This window comes from Anas platyrhynchos, chromosome 10 (assembly GCF_047663525.1).
Source record: "Anas platyrhynchos isolate ZD024472 breed Pekin duck chromosome 10, IASCAAS_PekinDuck_T2T, whole genome shotgun sequence".
NCBI classification, from domain to species: domain Eukaryota; kingdom Metazoa; phylum Chordata; class Aves; order Anseriformes; family Anatidae; genus Anas; species Anas platyrhynchos.
The window spans coordinates 25,270,146-25,287,588 of record NC_092596.1 but is presented as its reverse complement, the minus strand read 5'-3'; the positions used below and the strand labels follow the sequence as shown (position 1 = coordinate 25,287,588).

The 17,443-nt window shown below is 47.1% G+C and overlaps 1 long non-coding RNA gene across 1 annotated transcript; it reads right to left on the bottom strand.

The window, feature by feature from the left end:
* Positions 1 to 7,989: 7,989 nt before the first annotated feature.
* Positions 7,990 to 16,034, bottom strand: LOC140003314 (uncharacterized). Its single transcript, XR_011811748.1, has 8 exons — positions 15,897 to 16,034; positions 15,570 to 15,710; positions 15,029 to 15,089; positions 14,630 to 14,687; positions 13,457 to 13,567; positions 13,278 to 13,330; positions 12,788 to 12,881; positions 7,990 to 8,856 (listed from the first exon to the last, which is right to left on the bottom strand). It is a non-coding gene; the product is annotated as an uncharacterized lncRNA (long non-coding RNA).
* Between the last annotated feature and the right edge of the window lie 1,409 nt (positions 16,035 to 17,443).

The following is a 17,443-nucleotide window of genomic DNA, read 5'->3' as shown; positions in this document are numbered from 1 at the left end:
TCTAGAAGCAAAACTCCCCTTTTGCTTTTGCTGCAGCTTTTAATGTTGAACTGATAATGTCACCAAGCAAGTAACTGAAACTTCTTCAACTGGAATTAGTTTAAACACGCTCACCGTCATCTGCAAACACAGAGAACCAGCATTCACTAGCCCTAACCCTAACCCCAACCCTCACCCTAAACTCTAACCCTAGCCCCAGCCCTAGTCCCCAAGAACTGCATTTCCCGGTATGCTCTGGGCGCTCAACATGGCCTCCCGGAAGTTCGGAGTCCCAGAACTACATTTCCCGGTATGCTCTGGGCGCCCAACATGGCCTCCCGGAAGTCCGGAGTCCCAGAACTACATTTCCCGGCATGCTCTGGGCAATCAACGCGGCCTACCGGAAGCCTTGTGACGGAAAACTACACCTACCAGCATTCCCTGCACAGCCGGCACGGCCAATCAGAGGCCGAGTTGTCGAGAACTCCATTTAACAGCACTCCCTGGAACCCTAGCCCTTACCGCCCTTACACAAAAAAGCCGCAAGCCCTAACCCTAAAAATCCTCGAAACCCCTACAGACCTAACCCAAACTAAACCCCTGAAGACCTATGCCTAAAAGCCCTAACCCAAACACTTAAGGAGCTCACAGCGCCCAAGCCCACAAAATTAAGACGCTCAAATCCCAAACCCAACCCAAAATATTAAGATGCTCAAAACCCTAACCCAGGAGAACCTAACCTGAAAAAAAAAAATAATAAGATCTTAAAACCCTAACCGTAAATAACTGACCAAAAATAAAACCCTAAGAACCTAACCCTAAAAAAACTATCAACACTACAACCCAAAAAACTCCAAAACCCTGACACGCTAACCCTGAAACCCTTAAAACCCTAACCCTCAAATCCCTAAAATCCTAACCGTTAAAACTCCAACCCTAAAACTAAAAACCTTAAAATCCTAAACATAAACCCTGAGAACGCTTACCCTGAAACCCAACCCTAGGGCCCTATCCCTGAAACCTTAAAACCGCGAATCAATCTTTGGGAAATAACATAGGCTCAGGAGAGGATCTCAGTACAGTAGCATTTGTATTTGAGATTACAATGGCGGGTGTCCCGCAAGCAGGAGGGCACCTACCGATTCCATACACAGTTTATATACTTTTTTTTTTCCCTCCCAAGGACCAGGACCCTCCCGTTTCCCCATTAACTGTGCAATCCAGGTTTATACTCTACCTGGTGCTTCACCGAAAACACACAGCTGCTGGCCTGTTACAAGTCACATTTCTTTTGAGGCTTTTACTCTTTGAGGTGGTAATGTTTCTTACACCGTGATTTCCACTTAATTGTTGTAAGGATTCTGGTTGTCTGCATTTTACAAGGTTGTCTGTTGTAATAAATGACTAAGTCCCAAATAGGATTACAATCAAAGTTTACAATTTATTAAATGAATAGAGGTAAGCAAACAGCACTGGGCGCGCCGGGAGTCTCTGCTCCACCGAGACGCACACAAGTCACAGCAGGCGGCTGGGTTTTATGCTCCTGGGCTAATACATATTCATTACTACTTCTAGAAAAGGCAGGGTTATTATAACTAGTTCCTGGAATCCGAACCCGCCCACTGGCGCATGTGTTATCAGTCTCTGGTGGTCCCTCTGCGGGTCTCTCGTACTGAAGGCTCATAGTCTTCCTCCCAGGCTTTTCCCTTGTCCTTCTCCTTTGTCCATCTTGGCTGGATGTCAGAGACTTGCATAGTGCCCCATGCAATAGTCATAACAGTTAGCAGTTATTCTGAAACCCCTTTGTTCTCTTGTCCCCTATTAACCCGAATTGCTGGACCATTCCTCTGCAAGATGAGAAGAGGCAAAGAGAGCAGGAGGAACAGCAGCCCTGTTTTTGGTCTGGCTTAGTTCAACAGGGGGCAGCACAAGCAACCAGGCTGTTTCTCTTCAAAGACTTGCCTTAGCATTGGTGAAGGAAACTGACCGGGCCGACAACCCTCTTACCTTTTTGCACCACTCCACACCATGGGGACTTCATCTCTCCAAGGCTGCACGAGGGAAGGGCGGAAACAAGAAAAAAAGCACATCCTGAGGCACCTCATAACCACAGCCTACCTACTGCAATACTTGTGTCTCTCTTCCCAGCTGCTTCATCTCTGTGGCTCTCCATCTCCAAACCACATTCTTTTTAACTGCCATGCAGAGTGGCAGTCCTCCGGGCGCCATAGAGCAGCACCATATTTTTTTTTTTTTATTAGTATTTTTTAATTTCAAAATAGCAGTCCGCTTCCCTCTGGAGATGGACAGTAGGTCCAGCCAGTCACCGAGTTGCCAACACAGAGCTTCACAGTTCCAGAAGGCGCTCTTTCCTTTCACCGATTCCTTATAAATGTTATCTACCACTGGCAAAAGCAATAAACAGACTGCAAACATGCACTGCCATCTTTGACAAACTTTATGTTTTCAATTTTATTATTTCAAAGAGAGCAGTCCACTTGCCTCTCCATCTGTGAAGTAGATCAAACCAGTCACTACGTTGCCGAACAAGAACTTGACGGTTCCAGAAAGCGCTGTTACCTTTGACCGGTTCCTCCTAATGTTTACCTACTGCTGGTTTATACATTTAGAGATTAAAATATAGCTCAAAAACAGAAGAGTATCCCACCATCCCAAAAAACAGTGAGCCAGAAACCTCTATTAAACATCCCTCTCCTAAGTGAATTCCAAGCACTTAAAAATTCTAGAAATCTATAAACTCCAGCCTGCCTAGAGAACCCTGCAACTGACTAAAGGAAAAACAAAGCACTTACCCCAAGGAGCAGCCCAGGCAGAAGGAGCTCTCTGATAGCATGCCTGGGGCTCATATAGCATTCAGCCCCGCCCAGCACCCAAACCCAATCACCTGGGAAAGGGGAGGGGCAAAGCACAAGGAAGTAGGAAGAGAGCAAAAGAAGCAGCTGTGGTTTTTTTTTTTTTTCCTTTTTTTTTTAAGATCTGGTTTATCTCAAAAACATTCCGAGAGCAGACAAGAGACCTGTGGTGTTTCTAGAAGCAAAACTCCCCTTTTGCTTTTGCTGCAGCTTTTAATGTTGAACGGATAACGTCACCAAGCAAGTAACTGAAACTTCTTCAACTGGAATTAGTTTAAACACGCTCACCGTCATCTGCAAACACAGAGAACCAGCATTCACTAGCCCTAACCCTAACCTCTAACCCTAACCCCAACCCTCACCCTAAACTCTAACCCTAGCCCCAGCCCTAGTCCCCGAGAACTGCATTTCCCGGTATGCTCTGGGCACCCAACATGGCCTCCCGGAAGTTCGGAGTCCCAGAACTACATTTCCCGGTATGCTCTGGGCGCTCAACATGGCCTCCCGGAAGTTCGGAGTCCCCGAGAACTGCATTTCCCGGTATGCTCTGGGCGCTCAACATGGCCTCCCGGAAGTCCGGAGTCCCAGAACTACATTTCCCGGCATGCTCTGGGCAATCAACGCGGCCTACCGGAAGCCTTGTGACGGAAAACTACACCTACCAGCATTCCCTGCACAGCCGGCACGGCCAATCAGAGGCCGAGTTGTCGAGAACTCCATTTAACAGCACTCCCTGGAACCCTAGCCCTTACCGCCCTTACACAAAGAAGCCGCAAGCCCTAACCCTAAAAATCCTCGAAACCCCTACAGACCTAACCCAAACTATCCACCACACTAAACCCCTGAAGACCTATGCCTAAAAGCCCTAACCCAAACACTTAAGACGCTCAAATCCCACACCCACAAAATTAAGATGCTCAAATCCTAAACCCAAAAAAATAGGACGCTCAAATCCCAAACCCCCTTCCGAAAAAGAAAATAAGAAAAATAAATCAAACAAAACAAAAACAACAAAAGGGGTAGACCTGGTGGCATCTGCCCTATAACCCTGCAAAAATCATGAGGGACATAGAACAACAAAGCAAACACACAAAATAACATTGACATCCTAGCCATAAAAGTGCTATAACAATTAATCACCTCCAAAGAGCTTCTTGCAATAAATGCACGTACTACTAGATTGGTTTCCTCTAAAATATCGTACAAGACTCTGACCCACGAAAAGAACCCTGCATGTAGCTAACAGAAGAATAAACAAAGCACCGACCCCAAAGAGCAGCCCACGCAGAAGGAGCTCTCTGATAGAATGCCTAGGGCTCGTATAACATTTGGCCCCGCCCAGCACTCAAACCCAATCACCTGGGAAAGAGGAGGGGGCAAAAAACAAGAAAGAGAGCAGGAGCAGCAGCTGTGTTCTTTTATTTATTTTTTTATTTATTTGTCACCTATCCCTAGTTTACAGCATGCGGAGTGCAGACAAAAGAACTGCGGTGTTTCTAGAAGCAAAATTTACCGTATTTTTGACTCAGCTTTGAACATAGAAAGGACAATACAACCAAGAAAGTAAATGAAATATTTTCAACGGGAATTAGCACGAACCTTTCATTTACATATGAAGAAAAATCTAGGAGCGTAGGAAATTACACATCAAAAAAAAAAAAAGACGTAATAAGCAACGCGCATGCGCGGCCCCCGGCCGCCTGCAGTACACGTTTTCCACCAGCAGGGGGCGGCAGAGGTCGCATGCGGGGAAAGCACAAAAGAAGCAAAAAGAGGAGCAGCAGCAGCTCTGGTTTATTTACTTATTTATAAGGCTTAGCTCAACAGCATGCAGAGTGCAGACAGGAGAACTGGGGTGTTTCTAGAAGCAAAACTCCCCTTTTGCTTTTGCTGCAGCTTTTAATGTTGAACTGATAATGTCACCAAGCAAGTAACTGAAACTTCTTCAACTGGAATTAGTTTAAACACGCTCACCGTCATCTGCAAACACAGAGAACCAGCATTCACTAGCCCTAACCCTAACCCCAACCCTCACCCTAAACTCTAACCCTAGCCCCAGCCCTAGTCCCCAAGAACTGCATTTCCCGGTATGCTCTGGGCGCTCAACATGGCCTCCCGGAAGTTCGGAGTCCCAGAACTACATTTCCCGGTATGCTCTGGGCGCCCAACATGGCCTCCCGGAAGTCCGGAGTCCCAGAACTACATTTCCCGGCATGCTCTGGGCAATCAACGCGGCCTACCGGAAGCCTTGTGACGGAAAACTACACCTACCAGCATTCCCTGCACAGCCGGCACGGCCAATCAGAGGCCGAGTTGTCGAGAACTCCATTTAACAGCACTCCCTGGAACCCTAGCCCTTACCGCCCTTACACAAAAAAGCCGCAAGCCCTAACCCTAAAAATCCTCGAAACCCCTACAGACCTAACCCAAACTAAACCCCTGAAGACCTATGCCTAAAAGCCCTAACCCAAACACTTAAGGAGCTCACAGCGCCCAAGCCCACAAAATTAAGACGCTCAAATCCCAAACCCAACCCAAAATATTAAGATGCTCAAAACCCTAACCCAGGAGAACCTAACCTGAAAAAAAAAAAATAATAATAATAAGATCTTAAAACCCTAACCGTAAATAACTGACCAAAAATAAAACCCTAAGAACCTAACCCTAAAAAAACTATCAACACTACAACCCAAAAAACTCCAAAACCCTGACACGCTAACCCTGAAACCCTTAAAACCCTAACCCTCAAATCCCTAAAATCCTAACCGTTAAAACTCCAACCCTAAAACTAAAAACCTTAAAATCCTAAACATAAACCCTGAGAACGCTTACCCTGAAACCCAACCCTAGGGCCCTATCCCTGAAACCTTAAAACCGCGAATCAATCTTTGGGAAATAACATAGGCTCAGGAGAGGATCTCAGTACAGTAGCATTTGTATTTGAGATTACAATGGCGGGTGTCCCGCAAGCAGGAGGGCACCTACCGATTCCATACACAGTTTATATACTTTTTTTTTTCCCTCCCAAGGACCAGGACCCTCCCGTTTCCCCATTAACTGTGCAATCCAGGTTTATACTCTACCTGGTGCTTCACCGAAAACACACAGCTGCTGGCCTGTTACAAGTCACATTTCTTTTGAGGCTTTTACTCTTTGAGGTGGTAATGTTTCTTACACCGTGATTTCCACTTAATTGTTGTAAGGATTCTGGTTGTCTGCATTTTACAAGGTTGTCTGTTGTAATAAATGACTAAGTCCCAAATAGGATTACAATCAAAGTTTACAATTTATTAAATGAATAGAGGTAAGCAAACAGCACTGGGTGCGCCGGGAGTCTCTGCTCCACCGAGACGCACACAAGTCACAGCAGGCGGCTGGGTTTTATGCTCCTGGGCTAATACATATTCATTACTACTTCTAGAAAAGGCAGGGTTATTATAACTAGTTCCTGGAATCCGAACCCGCCCACTGGCGCATGTGTTATCAGTCTCTGGTGGTCCCTCTGCGGGTCTCTCGTACTGAAGGCTCATAGTCTTCCTCCCAGGCTTTTCCCTTGTCCTTCTCCTTTGTCCATCTTGGCTGGATGTCAGAGACTTGCATAGTGCCCCATGCAATAGTCATAACAGTTAGCAGTTATTCTGAAACCCCTTTGTTCTCTTGTCCCCTATTAACCCGAATTGCTGGACCATTCCTCTGCAAGATGAGAAGAGGCAAAGAGAGCAGGAGGAACAGCAGCCCTGTTTTTGGTCTGGCTTAGTTCAACAGGGGGCAGCACAAGCAACCAGGCTGTTTCTCTTCAAAGACTTGCCTTAGCATTGGTGAAGGAAACTGACCGGGCCGACAACCCTCTTACCTTTTTGCACCACTCCACACCATGGGGACTTCATCTCTCCAAGGCTGCACGAGGGAAGGGCGGAAACAAGAAAAAAAGCACATCCTGAGGCACCTCATAACCACAGCCTACCTACTGCAATACTTGTGTCTCTCTTCCCAGCTGCTTCATCTCTGTGGCTCTCCATCTCCAAACCACATTCTTTTTAACTGCCATGCAGAGTGGCAGTCCTCCGGGCGCCATAGAGCAGCACCATATTTTTATTTTTTTTTTTATTAGTATTTTTTAATTTCAAAATAGCAGTCCGCTTCCCTCTGGAGATGGACAGTAGGTCCAGCCAGTCACCGAGTTGCCAACACAGAGCTTCACAGTTCCAGAAGGCGCTCTTTCCTTTCACCGATTCCTTATAAATGTTATCTACCACTGGCAAAAGCAATAAACAGACTGCAAACATGCACTGCCATCTTTGACAAACTTTATGTTTTCAATTTTATTATTTCAAAGAGAGCAGTCCACTTGCCTCTCCATCTGTGAAGTAGATCAAACCAGTCACTACGTTGCCGAACAAGAACTTGACGGTTCCAGAAAGCGCTGTTACCTTTGACCGGTTCCTCCTAATGTTTACCTACTGCTGGTTTATACATTTAGAGATTAAAATATAGCTCAAAAACAGAAGAGTATCCCACCATCCCAAAAAACAGTGAGCCAGAAACCTCTATTAAACATCCCTCTCCTAAGTGAATTCCAAGCACTTAAAAATTCTAGAAATCTATAAACTCCAGCCTGCCTAGAGAACCCTGCAACTGACTAAAGGAAAAACAAAGCACTTACCCCAAGGAGCAGCCCAGGCAGAAGGAGCTCTCTGATAGCATGCCTGGGGCTCATATAGCATTCAGCCCCGCCCAGCACCCAAACCCAATCACCTGGAAAAGGGGAGGGGCAAAGCACAAGGAAGTAGAAAGAAAGCAGGAGCAGCAGCAGCAGCTGTTTTTTATTATTTTCTTTGTTTGTTTGTTTGTTTGTTTTGTTTTGGTTTTTTTTTGTTTTTTTTTAAGATCTGCTTTACTTGAAAAACATGCAGAGAGCAGACAGGTGACCTGTGGTGTTTCTAGAAGCAACAATCCCCATGCTTTTGCTGCAGCTTTTAACATTGAAAGGACGACACGACCAGGCCAGTAACTGGAACTTTTTCAAATGGAATTACGTCAAACAGGTTCATCATCACTTGCAAATAGAGAGAACCAGAATTCACAAGCATGCCAGCCCCGACACCCACCTCCTCCGCAACGCTGACTACTACTGATGCAACATGCTACGGTGCAATACCTCTCTGTTCCCAGCTCCTTTACCTCATCTGCTCACTACATTTACCTGAGAAGTGTGCCCGAACAGACTTATTCTGCAGAGATGAAGAAGGTGGCCCTGCTCACTCTCTTGGCACTACTGCACTTATGCACTCAAGGAACCATACCCCACGGTTTCCCAAAAACAACGTACCTGGCAACCCCTCATAAACGTACTTCTAATACGTAAATTCAAGGACATAAAGCCTAGAAGGCTTTATGGTCTAAAGACTCGACAGACAGAAAACACACAGGCAAAAGCTCCAGAAATATAACAAACTGTCCCTAAACTTGAAACAGACTACCCCTTACGTGCCCACTACTGCCATTTTCAGACACATGCTCACACAGGGAGCTTCCATGATACATTTCAACTAAACCCTGCTCCATCACTTTAACAGCAAGGTTGTAACTTTGATAATATTTGACATACAGGCAAAGACTCACAGAAAGCCCCGTAATTCGGCAAAAATCAGAAGGGACCCAGAACCACAAAGCAAACACACAAAGTAACATCACCATACCATCCGTAAAACTGCCATAACAACTACTCACCTGAGGAAGAGCTGCGTGCAATACAGGCACCTACTACTAGATTGCTTTACAGTGACAGATCCTACCAGTTACCAACTCAAAAAGATATGCGTACCGGTTTCTACTGGAAAACGCATCAGTCCATAGACTCTGACCCACCTAAAGAACCCTGCAACTGACTGAAGGAAAAACAAAGCGCTTACCCCAAAAAGCAGCCCAGGCAGAATGAGCTCTGTCATGGAATACCTGCAACTCAGTTACCACTAGGTCCCACCTGGAACCTGAAGCCAATCACCTGGGAAAGTGCAAGGGGGAAAGCACAAAAAAAAAAAAAAAAAAAAATCAGAAAGGAGCAGTAGCTGTGGTTTCTTTATTCATTTATATGGCTTAGCTCAACAGCATGCAGAGTGCAGACAGGAGAGCTAGGGTGTTTCTAGAAACAAAAATCCCCATGCTTTTGCTGCAGCTTTGAATATTAAAAGGACAAACTGACCAAGAAAGTAACTGATTTTTTTTTCCATCTGGAATTAGCTCGATCTTTTATTTACATAAAAAGAAAAATCTAGGAGCAGGACTGTGGGTAGTTAGGGTCTGGCGGCCGGAAGATGTCGCAATGTACGGAAAGGTGGAGCCCCTCCCTTGATGGACAGTAGCGTGTGGTCTGTGATGTAAGCAAGCGGAAGTGACGCTATGGGCCTCGGGTATATAAGCCCATGTGACTCGACAATAAATGCCATTTGCCATCCACCACATTGGTGTCTGTGAGCCGATGGACCGAGCGGCCTGGGGTTGGTCGCCATGCCGTTCCTGAACCAGGTCGCCACTGCCCCCTGAAGGCAACAAGTGGTGCCGAAACCCGGGAAAACTGGATTCGGGTGAATGGCGGCCGGAGCGGCGGGACCAGCCCGGCGGGGAGGACGCTCCCGGACCAACAAGGAAGATGGAAACCCTTGTGAAGGTCGTATCAAAGTTGTGGAAGCTGTGGGGTGGCTCGGCTGAGGAAGCCAGGTGTGCCGGTGGGGAACCAGAGCCTGGGGAAATCTGGGAGAGACCACGGCCATGTGCGCCCCAGTACGGTGCTGAACTAGAAGACGAAGAGTTGGGTGAAGAAGCCTCCGGCAGGAACGGGGATGAAATGTTAGGTTTTACTAACACGTGGAAATGCGAGAAAGAGAACGGTTGCGGGGACGACCAGGGAGGAGGTAGAAGCGTGAGAGAGGGGCAGAGAGCCGATCGGAACGGCCATCCGAGAAAACGCTCCTGTGGCGCAAACGCCTCGCTGAGATGGCGGCGGGGCGAGCCACGAGGCAGAGAGCGGCCCGCCCGCAGGGGTGGGGGGCGGGGCCGGAACTCGATGGGAGGGTACCGGAACTCGGAGGTGAGCAGTCAGTCAAGCTCTGACTCCGGATCACATACCGATTCAAATTCGGAGGAGGAAATGGGGACAGATAGCCAAAATATCCCCATCCGAAATAAAGCTGCACCGCGAGGCAGAGAAATTCCTCTCACAGATTGGAGGAAAATTAAGATTGCGTGCACCATCTTGGCTCTATCGGCCATGCTAGCGTTCCTGGTCTGGGTGACAGACGGGGGGCAGAGGGTTCACTCACCAACAAACCCTAAGGATGTACAAGCGATTGTTAAAGCCATTGTGGATAAAGGGCTTCATTCTGCAATGGTCTCCACCCTCATAGATGGTGTTTTCAGGGGAGACGACATGCTCCCGTTTGATATAACACAAACTTGTAGACTGATCTTTGACGGGGGTGGGATGATCATTTTTAAACGAGAATGGGGGGACAACTGTATGAGACAACTGGCCCAAGTAACTGGGACGGATCACACACTGCATGGCTCTAGCCTGCAGCGGCTAATGGGTACGGACCCAACAGTGATCACCCCCCAGGCGCAAGTCCAGGGCCTGAGGGCCCACGAAGGTATGGCAACTCGTGCAGCCAGAGAAGCTCCAAACAGCCGACGCCCCAACTTCAGAACAAAACTAATGAAAACTGAGTTTCTGTTCACAGGAACGGATCATCGGGCACCCCCGTAATCTGTATACCCCGGCGACATGAGAAGACAATAAGTCAGCAAGCGTCCTGTCTAAGCCTGAGAGTTCCACACTGGCAGAATCCAGACACCAGCGAAGCGGCCTCCGTGGGTGGGGGGCTACAATGCGTTTGTGTGATCTTATCTTTGGACCTTGTATACTAAATATGCTTGTGTTGTTTGTTAAAAGTTGGTTAGAGAAAGTTAACATTATGTTGGTAGAACACCAACAACTACTTTAAGAGTGCATTTACTCAGCGTTACCAGTTACCTCTTAGTTTTCTCCTGGTTATTGTGCCTTATGTTTTTTAGTTAAGTTATGATGTCTACATCTTAAGATTGTTATATTTTAGCTAATTTGGTTGTGCATAGGGAGGGGGGAAATGTGGGTAGTTAGGGTCTGGCGGCCGGAAGATGTCACGATGTACGGAAAGGTGGAGCCCCTCCCTTGATGGACAGTAGCGTGTGGTCTGTGATGTAAGCAAGCGGAAGTGACGCTATGGGCCTCGGGTATATAAGCCCATGTGACTCGACAATAAATGCCATTTGCCATCCACCACATTGGTGTCTGCGAGCCGATGGACCGAGCGGCCTGGGGTTGGTCGCCGTGCCGTTCCTGAACCAGGTCGCCACTGCCCCCTGAAGGCAACACAGAACTGATTGCACACCAAAAAAAAAAAAAAAAAAAATCCATTCCACTTGCAGGAAAAATCACTTACTTCAGTAAGCTACCTGTGGTGTAAATGCCTGAAGTAACTAGGAAAATAAAACTAACATTCATACTTTTAAGGAAAAGGTACAGCATTGAAGAGGCTTTCAGGGTAGGGCATAACTGCATTATCTGAGCATTCCCTAGGCTCCCAACCTTAGATGCTATCGCGCTGGGGAAACTTGGTGTGCTAGCTCTAAGGAACACCACGGAGCGTAGAGTGGAGTGGAGACACCACGGCTAGGCTCTGTAATCAGGTGGGGCCTCGATTGTTCTTGTGCACAAAGCTGCACTTTTTGCCACCCTAAGCCAAAGACCTGTCATGTTTTGACAAATGCTGTACCCTAGTGTACTTTTTGCTCATTATAATATCATTATAATACCAAAACACACCTCCATCCCAAAAGCTACCCGCCTCCAAGGTGCGACCACCCCTCACTGAGCATGCGCTCTGAATTTCTCGGAGCCTATTACTTTAAACGGAGACGGGAAAACTTTACACCAATCATAACTAAGATATGCTTGACTAGAGCCACTCAAGCTCCACCTAAAAGATAGAAAATAATATAAATTGGCCCAAGAGAGAGGGGATGTTAGGGAAGATACCATCGTCAGGGGAGATACCATCCCGAGGACATACAACATCCTTAGGACCTCCTGACTCCTGGGATCAGTCGACGGGCTGAGCCTCTCTTGCCCCCCCATTGGGACGCCTTTGGGTGAGATCTGAATATTTGCTTATAAATCTCTATAGAGTCTTTGATCCTTTTAACGCGTTTATTTCTAGGCTGCGCACCTGTAACACCTGTATAACACCTGTAACACCTATAACACCTGTGTATTTCATGCATACTAGCTTGCTTTTGCAGATAGTCACTATCACCGGCAATCCAAAAGAACCTGATTACCTGTTGCTGTAATAAACCATACTTGATTGCATTGTGATAGCTCTCATTAATGCAACTAGGGTGAGGGTGGTTATCCGTGATAGTTCAGTGTTCTGAATCTAACCAGACCCCCAGACGGTTAATGCATTGTTGGTGAATGTCTGAACAGACCCCCAGGTGGTTAATACGTTTTTGGTGAATGTCTGAGCGGACCCCCAGGCGGTTATTACGTTTTTGGTGAATGTCCGAACGGACCCCCAGTTTTGGTGAATGTCCGACTGGTTCAGTACTCTGAATCCAACCGGGCCCGTAACGGTTAATCAGCTACACCCCTTTAACGCGACACTACCTGAGAACCAAAAGGCTATGCTGATGGGTCAAAACACACTACAGGACACTGGGGCCAGGCCCTCCGCTGCACCCACTTAAAACCCATCCCTACACTCACCAAGGTGCAACCCCAACGCAAAAAAACAAACAGACGCAGCATTTCAGCACCTGCTTTGTTCCGATTCTAAAGACTAACACCACAGCCCACATTGCCTGGGACACCTGATAAACAGAAGAGAAAGCAGCCATACCCTTTTCAAGCCATCCCTGCACGTGTCGCTCCTTGATCATCTGCAACCTCTTCTCCAATCCTCAACCACTTCTCTAGAGAGCCTGCCATGGCACCTGTAAAGCAAGATGGATACCCTTCGCACTCACCTCGTGCTACTTGGCAGTTCTGCTCCGATCCAGCTCACAACCAGCCCGCCCTTCTCGTGCTGCTCTTCAGAGTGCAGCTTGGCCCCACTCAGCCTGTGTGAGACAAATGTGAAACAAAAAGAAAAGCATAGGCTGAAGCAGCATCCAAAGCCACAGCACAGCTGGGACAGTTACTCTCATCTGCTGCCTTACCTCCGTGCCCTGCCCTCCCCTCCCCTCGAGGCAGATGCTTCCATCTGCTCTCTTAGGCCAGCTACAACACCCCTGAAATATAAACAGGATTTTTACTGTACTTTGTGTAGTTCAGTAACTGCAGTGACAACTGCACCCCTAAATTACCTTCTATATCTGTTCATCACTCACCTTGCCAAAAGCAGCTCTGGTCGTCAAGTCCCGTGTCGTACACTGTGTTTCAGCTTTAACAAATGAAAACAGGCACAAGAGAATCAATCATTCAGCTGCCAGCATTAGCACCCATCCCTCAACAACACAAAAGGGACCCCATTTACAATACTATCGTTTCAAAACAGCAGCCTCCTTGCCTCAGCACCTCAGAAGTAGATCAAGCCAGTCACCCAGTTGCCTCCCGAGTGCTGAACAGTTCCAGAAGGAGCTCTTTCCTGTGACAGCTTCCTCCAAAGGTTTACGCTCTACTGGGGACGGGAAAGAAATAAAAATAAAAAATTCAAAACCCCATATCTGTAAGCTTTCAAGATTTGACAGACCTCCTCAAGCACACCGTTCAAGTGCTATGCGAGCAGTTGCTCGCAAGCAGCTCAACTCTCCCCCCTCCAGTCTGCCAAACACCACAGAGATGACTGTGCCAGCTGCCCTTCAGTACGTGCCCAGAGGCAGACTGGATATCTTTACCAAAACAGTCCAGACAATGTATTAGTACACCCATGCACTGCCACGTTACCTGTCATCACTAACTGCCAGGCAGGACAGCTCCAGACCAAACACGTACACACACACAGGCACGCCACAAACACTACAAACAAAACACACAACACAAGGCACAAGAAAAAGTGACCCCCAAAAAGAAAGCCCTACAGCAACAGCACGTCAGAACAGGTGCTCTGCACCAGACCCCAGGAGAGACTCAAATGTCACAACATGCAACTGGAAGCAACTGCCAGAACTGGGATGACGGAGGCCTAAAAAGCCTGCCTTCAAGACAAGAGACCAGAAGGATGGGGACTGAAAACCCCCTAAGAAGACACTTAGGAAATCAATTCCCAAGCAAGAGCTCCTGATGCGGCCCAGATGACTTCTGCAAGAGTGAGGATGGAAACAGACGCGATCTCCAACCGAATATGATGCACAAGACCTGAAACAGATCTGCACCCATGCTTTTGCCGCACTTTTTTTTAACATTAAAAGGACAATACTTGCTGGGTCGTAACTAGAACATTCCTAACTGGAACTGGCTCAAACTTTTATTTACAATGAATGAAAGATCTAGGAGCAAAACAGACTATACACCAAAACAATCAATTCCATTCCACCCCCAGGAAAAAAATCACATACTCTCATCCCCTCCTGTACCTCAGCCGCTTGCCTGCCCCACGTGGCACATGCTTCCATCTCTTCTCTTTACCCACTTATAGCACCTCTAAAAGGCAAACTGGAATTTTACGCTATTGGATGTAGGAAAATAACTTCAGTGACAACCACACCCCCAAAATTAACAGCTACCTCTGCTCATCACGCACCAGAGTCACTGCAGAGGCAGCTGGTTGACACATCCTGCACTGCACACTGCATTTCAGCCTGAACAAAAGAAAAACACAGGCAGAAGATAAACATTCAGCTGCCAGCAGTAGCACCCATCCCTCAACAACATAAGCGACCCCAGCTTTACTTTTATCCTTTCAAAACAGCACTCCACTTGCCTCTGGACCTGCAAATTAGGTCCAAGCTTGAAAGGAGCGGCCAGCATCATCCACACCACCGGGGAACACAAAAGGACAAAAGAACCACTGTGCTTGCAAGCGCCCACCTGCCACGCTGCTCCTCTATCCCAGACAGACTCACCTCGGACCCTCTGAGGGAAACACCTGAGTGTCTTCCCTTCGCTTCAGGTAAGGGATGACCAGGCTGACAACACTCACCCTCCCTCACTGCTCCGCGACACGAGGATTTCCCTTTCCTGTCCACGACCGCACAAAGCACCTGCAAAAAAACAACAAAACAAAACAAAACAAAACAAAAGACAGAAAAGCACACTCTGAGGCACCTCACAGCCACAGCGTACCTGCTCCAAGACCTCTCTCTTCCCAGCTCTGGTACTTCAGCTGCTCACCAGCTCTAACTGAGATTCTTCGCCCACTGCACCACAGCAAACTCTGCCCAGGCCACACAACACACACTACACAAGCTACATTGCTTAAGACACACGAAAGCTGGAACGTTCCAGCCCAACAATTAGTCACGTCGCACAGGAAGGATGCCGCATACTCCTAGAAACCAAACCTTCCAGTCCTGAGCAGCTCCCCACCTCCTCATTCTAACCACACTCAGCAAACACACTGTTTGACCCTCAAAAAATAAAAAAAAAAGAACATGCACACACACAAAGAAAAACAACCGAGCTCCACAAATGCCAAAAAGACATGCACACACACAAGCCTCGGCAGGGGTAATCAAACTTACCCTTTGCAGATGAAAGAGGTGACTCTGATACAACTCTGCTCAGTCTCTTGGTAATGCTGCATCTACGCTGCCAAGCCATATGTAGCATTCAATCAAGCTGGTTTTAGTCCTCTGGAGAGTTACACAAGTGGGTTTATACATCTAGAGATTAAAATATAGCTCAAAAACAGAAGAGTATCCCACCATCCCAAAAAAACAGTGAGCCAGCAGCCCCTACTAAACATCCCGCTACTGAGTGAATTCCAAGCACTTAAAATCCAGAAATCCATAGGCTCCAGTCTGCCTAGAGAACCCTGCAACTGACTGAAGGAAAACCAAAGCACTTACCCCAAAGAGCAGCCCAAGCAGAAGGAGCTCTCTGCTAGCATGCCTGGGGCTCATATAGCATTCAGCCCCGCCCAGCACCCAAACCCAATCACCTGGAAAAGGGGAGGGGCAAAGCACAAGGAAGTAGGAAGAGAGCAAAAGAAGCAGCTGTGTTGTTTTTTTTTTTCCTTTTTTTTTAAGATCTGGTTTATCTCAAAAACATTCCGAGAGCAGACAAGAGACCTGTGGCGTTTCTAGAAGCAAAACTCCCCTTTTGCTTTTGCTGCAGCTTTTAATGTTGAACGGATAACGTCACCAAGCAAGTAACTGAAACTTCTTCAACTGGAATTAGTTTAAACACGCTCACCGTCATCTGCAAACACAGAGAACCAGCATTCACTAGCCCTAACCCTAACCCCTAACCCTAACCCCAACCCTCACCCTAAACTCTAACCCTAGCCCCAGCCCTAGTCCCCAAGAACTGCATTTCCCGGTATGCTCTGGGCGCTCAACATGGCCTCCCGGAAGTCCGGAGTCCCAGAACTACATTTCCCGGCATGCTCTGGGCAATCAACGCGGCCTACCGGAAGCCTTGTGACGGAAAACTACACCTACCAGCATTCCCTGCACAGCCGGCACGGCCAATCAGAGGCCGAGTTGTCGAGAACTCCATTTAACAGCACTCCCTGGAACCCTAGCCCTTACCGCCCTTACACAAAGAAGCCGCAAGCCCTAACCCTAAAAATCCTCGAAACCCCTACAGACCTAACCCAAACTATCCACCACACTAAACCCCTGAAGACCTATGCCTAAAAGCCCTAACCCAAACACTTAAGACGCTCAAATCCCACACCCACAAAATTAAGATGCTCAAATCCCAAACCCCAAAAAATAGGACGCTCAAATCCCAAACCCCCTTCCGAAAAAGAAAATAAGAAAAATAAATCAAACAAAACAAAAACAACAAAAGGGGTAGACCTGGTGGCATCTGCCCTATAACCCTGCAAAAATCATGAGGGACATAGAACAACAAAGCAAACACACAAAATAACATTGACATCCTAGCCATAAAAGTGCTATAACAATTAATCACCTCCAAAGAGCTTCTTGCAATAAATGCACGTACTACTAGATTGGTTTCCTCTAAAATATCGTACAAGACTCTGACCCACGAAAAGAACCCTGCATGTAGCTAACAGAAGAATAAACAAAGCACCGACCCCAAAGAGCAGCCCACGCAGAAGGAGCTCTCTGATAGAATGCCTAGGGCTCGTATAACATTTGGCCCCGCCCAGCACCCAAACCCAATCACCTGGGAAAGAGGAGGGGGCAAAAAACAAGAAAGAGAGCAGGAGCAGCAGCTGTGTTCTTTTATTTATTTTTTTATTTATTTGTCACCTATCCCTAGTTTACAGCATGCGGAGTGCAGACAAAAGAACTGCGGTGTTTCTAGAAGCAAAATTTACCGTATTTTTGACTCAGCTTTGAACATAGAAAGGACAATACAACCAAGAAAGTAAATGAAATATTTTCAACGGGAATTAGCACGAACCTTTCATTTACATATG